Source organism: Penaeus monodon, chromosome 43, assembly GCF_015228065.2.
Source record: "Penaeus monodon isolate SGIC_2016 chromosome 43, NSTDA_Pmon_1, whole genome shotgun sequence".
Taxonomy (NCBI): Eukaryota; Metazoa; Arthropoda; class Malacostraca; order Decapoda; family Penaeidae; genus Penaeus; species Penaeus monodon.
This window is the reverse complement of record NC_051428.1, coordinates 28,811,281-28,823,623: the sequence shown is the minus strand read 5'-3', so window position 1 is coordinate 28,823,623 and position 12,343 is coordinate 28,811,281.

Sequence of the window (12,343 nt, the reverse complement as noted above, 5' to 3'; positions counted from 1 at the left end):
CTCCCCCTCCCTTTTATTCCTCCTACCCTCCCTTCCCCCTACCTCCCTTCCTCCCTCTTCCTACCACCTCCCTTCCTCCCTTCATTTCTTCCCTACCTCCCTCTCCCTTCATTCTCCCTTCATTCCTCCCTACCCTCCCGTCTCCCTTCATTCCTCCTTCCCTCCCTTCCTCCCTTTCTTCCTTCCCACCTCCCGTCCTCCCTTCATTCCTCCCTACCTCCCTTCCTCCCTTCATTCCCTCCCTACCTCTCCCTTCCTCCCCTCATTCCTCCATACCTCCCTCCTCCCTTCATTCCTCTCCTTCCCTCATTCCTCCCTACCTCCCTTCCCTCCCATCCTCCTCCCCTACCTCCCTTCTTCCCTTCCTCCTCCCCTACCTCCCTTCCTCCCTTCATTCTCCCTCCCTCCCTTCCTCCCTGCATTCCTCCTCCCTTCAATTCCTTCTACCCCCATACCTCCTTCCTTCCTCCCTACCTCCCTTCCTCCCTTCATTCTCCTTCCTCCCTTCATTCCTTCCCTTTCCTCCCTTCCTCCCGTCATTTCTCATCCTACCTCCCTTCCTCCCTCATTCCTCCCTACCTCCCTTCCCACTTCATTCTCCTACCTCCCCTCCTCCTTCATTTCATGCCTCCCTTCATTCCTCCCTACCTCCCTTCCTCCCTCATTCCTCCTACCTTCCTTCCTCCTTCATTCCTCCCTACCTCAGTCCCTTACTATAAAACCTCTTATGAACACCTGTCTTCGGTTGGAGAGGTGTAAAAATGGTTATTATATATATATATATATATATATATATATATAGATATAGATGTATATATAAATATATATAATATATATATATATAATATATATATGATATAATATACATACATACATACATATATATATATATATATATATAATATATATATATATATATATATATATATATTATATATAAATATATACACACACACACACACACACACACATATATATACATATATATAATATATATATATATATATATATATATATATATTATATATATAATATATATATATATATATATCTATATATATATATATATATATATATATATATATATATATATATATTAAGTAGTAAAACTACGCATATTGTTGAAGCAAAGTTCATTTACTTATAGTTTTATCAGTAATATCTAACCATCAGTATTTTACCGTTAATATTGTTTTCAATATCGTTTATTATTATTTTCATTTCATAATTGTGATTATTATGGTAAATGTTATTATCATTATCCCCATAATAGATAAGAACTGAAGAAAATTAGAGGACATTATGTTACTGGTTCATTAGTTTGTGAACCTGTCTGTCGTCTCTCTCTCTCTCTCTCTCTCTCTCTCTCTCTCTCTCTCTCTCTCTCTCTCTCTCTCTCTCTCGCTCTCTCTCTCACTCTCTCTCTCTCTCTCTCTCTCTCTCTCTCTCTCTCTCTCTCTCTCTCTCTCTCTCCTCTCTCTCTCTCTCTCTCTCACTCACCCATTCTCTGTCTCTCTCTCTTACTCTAAATACCAAACTCTGTTGATCTCCATCACATGATAAACCTTTCAATCCATCTATTTAAAGCGCTTTGCAGTCCGTCTCCCTCTCCACCCACGGCATTCAGTTAGGACGCTTTATATACGTTTCATGAAGCTCAACTTGCGAAACGCGGGTAAAAATCCCGAAGAGTTTATCGCTTTTTTTTTCCCAGATTCCGAGGATCTGGGCAACAACATCCAATAGAACATGGAATTAGGCACTACACTGCAATAAAACCCCTTAACCACAACAACAACCTAGAGAAAACACACTAAAATGCAACTGCATTAACACACTACTGCTAAAACCTTTAAAAAACTCAACGCACAACTACAGTATTGAAATACTATTTCACCACTAAATACAAAAAATACAGCATTAAAACTATTCACCACTAAAATACAAAAACTACAGCTTTAAAGAACAACTTCACGCTACAATAAAAATACAGCATTAAACTAAACTTCACGACTAAAATCAACATACAATTGCAACTACAACAACAGAGTGCTATGATCAAACAACCCAAAACGCCTTTTGGGAAAAAACGAAGAAAGGGCATCGTTCGCGGGCCCCGGGGCCGTCGGGTAGGGGGTGGTAGTCATCCAGGTACATGGCGCTTGTGAGAAGGAAAAGTGGAAAGGGCAGGGGAGGGGAATAAAGAGGGAGGGAAAGGGGGGGGGGGAGAGAGAAGGAGGAAGGTAGGGAAAAAGAGGGAGAGAGAGAAGAAGAGAGAGAGACAGAACAGAACAGAGACGAAAGGGAGAAAGACGAGAGGGGAGCCGACAGACGACGGACCACCACACACACAAACCCCCACACACAGTTTCAAGTGCGGGAGAGGGTTAAAAAGGGGGGGAAGGAAACAATAGATAATTTCGATGCATGATACTACACCAGAAGACGACCCCACAGATAGAACACATACAATCACCAAAATATAAACAGACTTTAAAGATAAAAACAATGCCCTCGTATTAATACAGTATAGCAAAAAAATAATATGCAACGATTGCACAACATCCCAGCTTTTTAGGCACTCTTTTTCCCTAAAATCAAATGTCGTTTTTGCAGGGGTATAGGTATTTTTAAAAGCTACCGTGGAGGATATTTTAAAAAGATTCTGGATTTGTTGTTTATTTTTTTTTTCCAACACTATGTTTTTTTATGTTGATATTATTTTGTTATTACTGTTAGATTTTTTATCTTATTATTATTATTATTATTATTATTTTTATTATTTTTATTTTTGTTATTATTTTATCATTATCTTAAATTATCATTATTATTATCTCATCATCTATTATAAAATTTCTTAGATAGGATATTATTTTATTATCATTATTTCTATTATTATTAATTTTGTAGTGTAGTAGAGTAAGAGTAGATTTAGTAGTATAATTATTATTATTTTTAAAATATTTTTTATTATATTATTTTCACTATTTTATCTTATTATTATTATTATTATTTTTATTATTTTTATTTATATTTTATTTATTATTATTATTATTATTTTTATTATTATTATTATTATTTTTTATTATTTTAATTATTTTTTTTATTATTATTTTTATCATTTTATTTTATCATTTATTACTAAATATTATTATTATTCATATACATATCATTATTATTTCTCATCTCACACATTTTTGTATTATCCCCATTGTTGTTATTACTATTTATTATATTATTATATTATTATTATTATTAAAATTTTTATCATTATATATTATTATTATCATTTTTTTTTTATCATCACCATTCACACATAAACATCATTATTATTTTTTTGCATTAATTATATAACAATTATCATTTTTCATTTTCAATTTATTAATTTTTTTCGTATTATCATTACACATATCGTTTTTATTGTATATTTTTATTATATCATTTTTATTATTATTATTTTTATATTATTATTATTATTTTTTTTTATTATCATATCATTCATAATTATTATTACTATAATTATTTTTATTTTTATTTTTATTATTATTATTTTGTTATCATTAATTTTCTATTATTAACATTATATTATTATTTTATTAATTTTTTATTATTATTATATTATTATTTTTTTATTATTTTATTATTTTATTTACCCTCATCACATCATCATTTTTATTGTTTTATCATTTCATTACCGCTTTTATTTCATTGTCCTACTACTTTATTAAGGTTTTTTATTTTCTTTATTTATTTGGCAAATTATCATTATTAGCATTATCATTATATCATTATTGCCTCATTATATATTATTATTATCATTACTTTTTTTTTTAATCTCTGTTTCATTATATTATATTGCATCATTACTTTTCATTATTATCATTACATATTTATTATCATTATTACTATCATATCATATCATTTATTATATTACCATTATTATCATTATTCATTATCATATATTATTCATTATTATTATTATTATTATTATTATCATTATCATCTCATAGTACTATTATCACCATGTTATCATTATAATACATATCATTACCATTACCATTATCATTATTATATTTTTTACTATTATTATTATCATTACTCTCATTATTGTTATTATTATAATTTTTACTCTCATAAATATAATTATTATAATATTATTATTATTGTTATTATTATTATTGTTATTATTATTATTATTATTATCTATTATATTATACATTATCATTATAATTATCATTATTATTATCGTTATCATCATCGCTATCATTGTCATTATCATTATAATTATCATTATCGTTATCATTATTATCATTATTATTATTATTAGCACTATTAGTAGTAGTAGCAGTAGTAGTAGTAGTAGTAGTAGTATCATTATCATTACTATTATTGTTATAATTGTTTAATAATAATATCATTATTATTATCATCATCATTATTGTTATTATCTTCATTATTATTATTATTATTATTATTATTATTATTTTTATTATTATTATTATTATCATCATCATTGTTGTAATTAGTAACATCATGATCATTATCATTGTTATTATTGCTGTTGTTTTTATAATTATGATTTTTTTCTCATTACTTCCTTTACTGCCATTACTCACAGGATTCTTATTATTATCATTAAAATCATTATTATCTTTATTTTCGTATTTATTATTAACATTGTTATTTTCATTACCATTATTAACATTGTTATACTCTTATTACCACTATTGTTTTTACATTACTGTTATTATATTATTATCATTATTATTGTTATTATTATCATTATTATTGTTACTATTATTGTAATTATTATTATTATTTTATTGTTATTGTTATTATCATTATCATTTTTGTCATTATAATTATCATTATATTTATCATTTTCACTTTTATTATCATCGTCACTAATATCATTATTATCATTATTGATATCATTATCAATATTGGTAACAGCAGTAGTAACAGTAATGTCATTAACGTCATTCATCCGGTTTATTTTTCTCTCCCACTATTTAAAAGAAAAAAAAAAACGTGTATTTTATTCATTTTCGGTTTCTTGATTCATTTGTTTGTTTTTTCATGAATTTTCATTCATTTTCTCTATTTCCCTTAATCAGTCAGAATGCGTTAGTATCTTCTTCCTGATACAGTCCATTCATTTTACTGATCTACATATTTCCATTTTCACTTTTTCAGTACTTTAGATAATAAATAAATAAAAATTGACTTTACTTCATAATCTATTCATTTATTTATCCTTTATTTTTCTATCCATTTTCTATTCATCTACTTACTGGATTATTCATCAACCTCTACTTCTTTTCCTTCTTTTATTCACTATTTGGTGAAAAAAACGTCTAATAACGTTTTATCTCTGTGTCCTCTATTATTCATCCATCCACCCATTTATTTATTCACATACTGCGTTAATTTTTCTGCCCCCACATCTCTTTCTCTCCTTAAGACACTAACTTGCTCAAAAAACGTCTCAAAAAAGGTAAAATGGCCCTTCCTTTGTCTCGTTCTCCTTACGAGACAAAGAACGACTCCCAACCCACACCACTGCAACCTTTGGTATTTAAAAGGAAATGTCCTTAGTTTCCGTACATGATGCAGCTGTTGCCTCACTTGTCACTGAGTCAAAAGGAATGTAAATGCCGTAGAAAGAAGTGATTGTGTTTCTATGTTGATTCTGGTTTTTTTTTTTCTTTCTTTCTCTCTGTTTTTTTTTTTTTTTTTTTTTTTTTACTTATGGCAGGTTGTGTTGTGTGACTTGAATTCGATCAAGGTCATGTGGAGGGTTCAACGTAGGGTTATATGACCTGGCAGGGGAGGCCCAGGTCGTGGATAGGTTAATATGACCTGCAGGGTATCTTATGATGCAAGAGGCGCATGACTTGTTATGTATCGTGGTTACGTTGTGTCGCTTATGCTTTGGGGAATCACGTGATCACATGACCGATGACGACCACGGTCATGCAAGGGCACGTGACCCGTGTGTGAAACCTGGACATTCTGAATCACCTTTCGATAATTCCGGGTCACGCTGGGACTTGTAGACGGTAAGAATCCCAAAAGACCTGTTTTAATCCTGGTCTCAGCGCACCATACAACACGATGACCCGAGCCTCCCTGTGGAAGATGAACCTGTTTTTTTTCTTTTTTCTTTTTAACCAACTAAGCAATCTTCGGGTAGATACAAGGAACGTGATCAAAACTAGCCCTGTGTCCGCTAGTCAGCTCTCAGTCATTAAAGGAAATGAAAATAATTCCTTTAAGAAAAAGAAAAAGAAAGATTTATATGATAATATTAGAACATGAGCCTAAGGGATAAAGTTGACCCCATAAAAGGCAGGCGCAGAGAGATTTCGAATCCTAAGCATTATTTACGTCTCGTCCAGAGGGTCAAGACAGTGATATATGAGCCGCTGTTACCTTGCAGACCCTGGTCCAAGCCCTAAGGCGTGTTCTTCGTGTTCTGCCCAGTGGTTCATCGACCTTACGTCCATCCCCGGGCAACTACATCCGCCTCCTTCTCCATCGTCAACTCCACTTCGGTCTTTTTCTCCAGCAACGTTGTCGTTTTTGAATCCTTGCTTTCTCTTTTTCTTTCGCTTTTCTTGTCCTCCTCTCCTCTCTTGGTTCCGGTTATTTGTGCTTATTCCCTTCCTCTTTCTCTTCTTCTATTCATCTACCTCTTTTTCCCCCCAAGTTCTTTTTGGTCTTTTCGCTTTCCTTTCTTCCCCCTCCTTTTCCCCTAATCCTTCGAGTTTTTTTTTTCTGTCTTCTCATCTCCTCTTTCCTTCTAGACCTTTGACCTTCTTCCCTTTCGTTCCCTACTTTTTTTTTCTTTTTCTCTCCTCCATCATCGGTGCAAATTACTTCGCTCTTTTGCTATTTACAGACGATTCCTACCTCGCCATCACATCCGCATCAATACTTCCCACTCGCACCACGTAAGCCCTTTTCTCCCTCACTATCCATTCCTCTCCCCATCAAGTCCCAGTCACTATGAACACCACTTATTCGTCATCAACTTCATCTTTTTTCTCCTTTTTTTTCCTTTCTTTCTCTCTCTTTGACCACCAGCAAAATCTTCGCTCTGACGTCAGCCAAGAATAAACGCCAGCTCTCCTTTCGTCTTTATCACGGGCATGTGAAGTCAGACGTCAGCATCAGTTGCGATGTCAGCGCTTAGTGTCTCCAGGGAGATGGCGAAGCCTTTGCGCATTTCGAGGCGTCATTGTTTTCCGCATTCCGGTCACAGACTCTGCTTCTCTGGGTGCCGTATGCCTGTTTCTAAAGGTTCCTATCTATCTATCTGTCTGTCTAATTGTCCGTCTGCTTGTCTGCCTCTCTTTATCTCTCTATATCTATCTACTTATCTTTTTTCCCCCCCCCTTCCTTCCTCTTTTTCTCTATTCTCTCTCTCTGTCTCTCCTCTCTTCGCTTTCTCTCTCTCTCCTTCCCTTTTCTCTCTCTCTCTCTCCCCTTTTTTCCTCTCTCTCTCTTTCTCTCTCCTTTTCTCTCTCCCTTTCCTCTCTTTTTCTCCTCTCTCTCTCTCTCTTTCCCCCTCTCTCTCCTCTCTCTCTCTCTCTCTCTCTCCTCCCTCTCTCTTCTTTCCCTCTCTCTCCCCTTTTCTCTCTCTCCCCCTTTTTCCTCTCTCTCTCCTCTCCTCTCTCTCCTCCTTTTTCCCCTCTCTTTTCTTTCTCCTCTTTTTCCTTTCTCTCTTTCCTCCTCTCTCCCCCCCCCCCCCCCCCCCCCCCCCCCCCCCCCCCCCCCCCCCCCCCCCCCCCCCCCCCCCCCCCCCCCCCCCCCCCCCCCCCCCCCCCCCCCCCCCCCCCCCCCCCCCCCCCCCCCCCCCCCCCCCCCCCCCCCCCCCCCCCCCCCCCCCCCCCCCCCCCCCCCTTTTTTTTTTTTTTTTTTTTTTTTTTTTTTTTTTTTTTTTTTTTTTTTTTTTTTTTTTTTTTTTTTTTTTTTTTTTTTTTTTTTTTTTTTTTTTTTTTTTTTTTTTTTTTTTTTTTTTTTTTTTTTTTTTTTTTTTTTTTTTTTTTCTCTCTCTCTCTCTCTCTCTCTCTCTCTCTCTCTCTCTTCTCTCTCTCTCTCCTCTCACTCTCCCCTTCTCCCTCTCTCCCTCTCTCTCTCTCTCTCACTCACTCTATCTATCTGTCTGACTATCTATCTATCTCTCACTCTCTCTCTCTATCTAGCTATCTATTTCACTCTCTCTGTCTCTCTCACTTTATTTATCTATCTATCTATTTTCTTCTATCACTATCTATTTTTCTCTTTATATCTCGTCTTCTTTCTTTTTCCTATTTTCCCTCTCTCTCCCCCCTCTCTCTCCTCCTCTCTCATCCCCTCTCTCTCCCTCTCTCTCCTCCTCCCTCTCCTCTCTCTCTTCTTTTTCATCTATTTTCTACTATCCCCTTTCTATCTATTTATCTATCTCCCACTCTCTCTATCTCTCTCACTCTTTCTATCTAACTATCTTTCTCTTTCGCTCTCTGTCTATCTATCTCTCTTTTTTTCCTACTTACTCACTCTCCCTCATTCTATAATCAATTTATCAATCTATCTCCACGATTTCGCAAATGCTCTGTCTGTCTGTCTCTCTGTCTATCTTCCTCCTCTCTCTCTCTCTCTCTCTCTCTCTCTCTCTCTCTCTCTCTCTCTCTCTCTCTCTCTCTCTTCTCTCTCTCTCTCTCTCTCTCTCTCTTTCTCCCTCAAGATAATGATAGCCCAGACCAATTATTTCACTCAATAATTATCACAAGGAAAGTGTTTAACAGCACCATTATATGCTACAAACACTTGGGCCTATACAAGTGACTCATTTCCGAGTAAGCCATAAAAATAAAAAAAAAATCGTTGTCTCTGCTCACGTCCTTACATCCGGGACTGCGTAGGTGACTGGATCTTCTACGAGGGGTTAGTGTTATATGTCTAATAATTAACGTCATTCTGTTGATTCATATAAAGGCCCGGATTTACACATGGTGAGAGACCTTGAGGAAAATCTGCCACGTTGAAAAAGGGAGGGTAAACCCGTGTATTTTTTATTTATCTATTTATTTATCTGTTTATTTATTTACTTATTTTTATTTAGAAAAATTATTTGGGGATTCGAAAATGACTGTATACGAGGTCAGGTTTCCATTTATGGTAATAGTGAGGAAGGAGGAAGCTTTATATTTTCCATTTATTTATTTATCCAAATTTTATATTACTTGCGTATATGATTAGCTGCCCGTTGCAATGATTAAAAAGATTTTAGAAATACGTATTGCTGTATTATTTGACCCTATATATTACATACAGTACATTCGAGGTATATAGATGAAATGCCATGCACTAGAAGAGATTAGGTCCGATCTGAAACTTGTTTGTTTTAGGCCTAACTCCAACCCTGTTCTTATCCTCTCGACCATGGTCTGTGGTACAGCAGATCGCGAAGGAACACGTGCTCATTCGCTGTCATGATACCCATCAACACCTGTTCTATGAATCATCACTGACGTCCCATCGTATCAAACACTTTCCACATCGAATACATCTATGCACGGCCACCCGCCTCTCTGCCTGATGCCATGAGGACACACCATGGGGACAGTCACTCCTTATGTCCGAGTTGTGATTCATCCGTAATCTTGTGGTCTCGCTTAATGCAAGTGTCACTTACACTGCTGAGACATGATTGCAAACCCTGGGCCTAAGGGTGAACCCAGCAGATAGGGCTAATTGGTGATCATGCGACGGACTGAACCCCTGAACCCTATGAACCTCTAGTCTTATAAAACCTCTGGTCACAGGAGATAGGAGACCCCAGAGCCAGTGACAATAATACCATTACTTAATATTACACCATTAGTTCAACGAACCCAGTGTCAAGTAACAATGGCATAGTTAAGTGAACGAGTGCGTGGGTCGTGTGTCACAGAGGTTCTATCAACACTGCAATTAGTGCAACGGAGAAAGACGTCCCAGCGGCTGCGTGATAATTACTGCAAGAGAGATGAGTCAATAAGAAAAGCATCCTCAGAAGGCGAGAGAGAGAACTGCTTTCCTCTAGCAGTATCCAGACTCCAACAAAGCACAACAACCAATGCGATATCTGGCATGAGATCGAAGGCTATGGTTTCCGAGAAGATCTGGAGACAGTAGTTGTAAATCAGGCTGTCCACAGGCCACCCACCCACTCTCCTGCGCTTGCTACACCACCCTCTCTCCTCATTGGATGTCCTTTGCACCATTAATACCTCGGCATCTCAACACCTATTGCTCCACTCTCTTCCCTCCCTTTGCGTCATTAGGAGCTCAACATCACCTCGCCAGCTTTCTGAACTAATAGGCATTCAGCATCACTCTCCACGGCAACTTTCTGTACAAACCGTGTTATTACCGTACAGGAAAGGCTACAAAAACAGCATTAGTATATGTGATCTAGTAATAGTGCTCTTCCAGATGGGCGATTGGAAGATTGTCCCTTGTATCAGACCACGATAGTTCAGTGACGGTTTCAAATTACTCTTTCAGATGTTTCAGAAATTTGATACTTTGATATTCATTCCCAGTTTGCATAGATTACCAGATGTTCACGCACGCGACACAGCTTGTCAGAGCGGGAAATTTGATATATACATCATGAATACAATAATTGACAGCGTACTACAAATGCATTCAGAGAGGCAAAAATAGTCTCTGACTCAGTGACATTATGCTGCTTGAGCAGAACCTCTCGCAATCTTGGACACGAAAGAGTCACATAGCCGACAGAATAAGAAGACTGTGATAGCGTAGTAATGCAGCCTTTTGGGGACATTGCAATAATTCCCTCCAACTCGGCTCCCACACAAGGAAAATTACCTCAACCAAGTATTGCTTCACCCCATATCCTTGCCGAGACATGGACGCGGCTTGGGACTGTTTCGTCGCCTGTGTAAAGGAGAAGTTACACGACTTTTCCCGGGATTACCGTACCTTGGTAAAGTCTCTACGTTACAGATGGGCGCTTCCTCTTTAGTAGGAAATGTTTCTTTTATCTAACGGGATATGCCCTGCACTTTAAGAGGATATCTCGTATACACAAATATGGTCATCTGCTAGACATCAGGATAAGCATTTCCGTAGGATATTTTGTACACGGTATGATTTCGTAATCTCTGCTTAGTGTTTATGTTGATCTTCCCTTTTGGTGCCATAGGTTGCACTCACTTTGAAGATGTAAGCTACGTAGATATCGATACTGTTATCTCACTTTTCAGCATAATGTTTGTCTGTTTTGGATGGTTGTTTTTATTGTTATCCCTCAATTCTTGGTCATATCGACAATTATGCATTTTGGGGAATTTCTCTGTATGGAAAAGGAAACTGGGTAGCAATTCCAAATACCTAGGTTCTTTTTCCTAGTTGTGAAGAATCAAGATTTGCGAAATGCTTTCAATATGATGATAAGCCAAATTTCACACACCTGTGAACGGTAGTGGATCTCTCCTGGGGTATAATATCTTCAATGCGCAGTTAACGTAATAATAAGTTACGAAACAGGTCAGTCTCAGCCATAAGACACAGTTGTATAAATTTAACATGGCAACAATAAAAACTTGAGCTGTTCTGACTTTGGATAGCTTAGAAAAGAAATGCTGTCACACACAAGATATAGCTTACCTACACAAAAGTTCTTGGGAGCTGGAATTACTGCACTTTATAATAATATGATAAATTAGCTGCTCCATCTCACTTCTTACTGTTTAAATGGTTTATTCTTTCACAACTGAAGGGCGCTTACCAGAGACTGCACAGAAGTGCATCTCCTGAAACCTTACAGTTTAAAAATATAGGTACGCACTTGTCCACACAAAATACAAATTTCCAGCATAGGGGACAATAAATTAAACTAGTGAAGTTTGCACAGAAGTCAAGAGAAGTCATCCGCAGACTAGGTATTATTTGAATCTGCCGGAGTTTGCTATTGCCCGCTAAACCAAACTTTGAAACACGTGTTATCTTGACTCTCCTCACAACCCTGTAGTGAATGCACACTGCTTCATCGTCATACTGTGTAGTAGAACACGCTAAGCTATAAAAGAGAAAACCATAAGTCCAGGTGTTTAAAACCCTGGCTGGCATAGGGGGTCGAAAATATACCAAAGGGGGTTCTTGGAGAGGAAATTTGGGCTTCTCAAAAAAACATACATCAAAAAAAGGTCAACCTTCAAACTGACAGTGGTTGCTCCGAATACGATTCCGTAAAACTTAATTGCACTATATAGGTCTGTTTATAAAGAGGATCCCAAACAACACCATAGTTTTTTAAAATTATTGTGTGTGTGTGTTGTTGTGT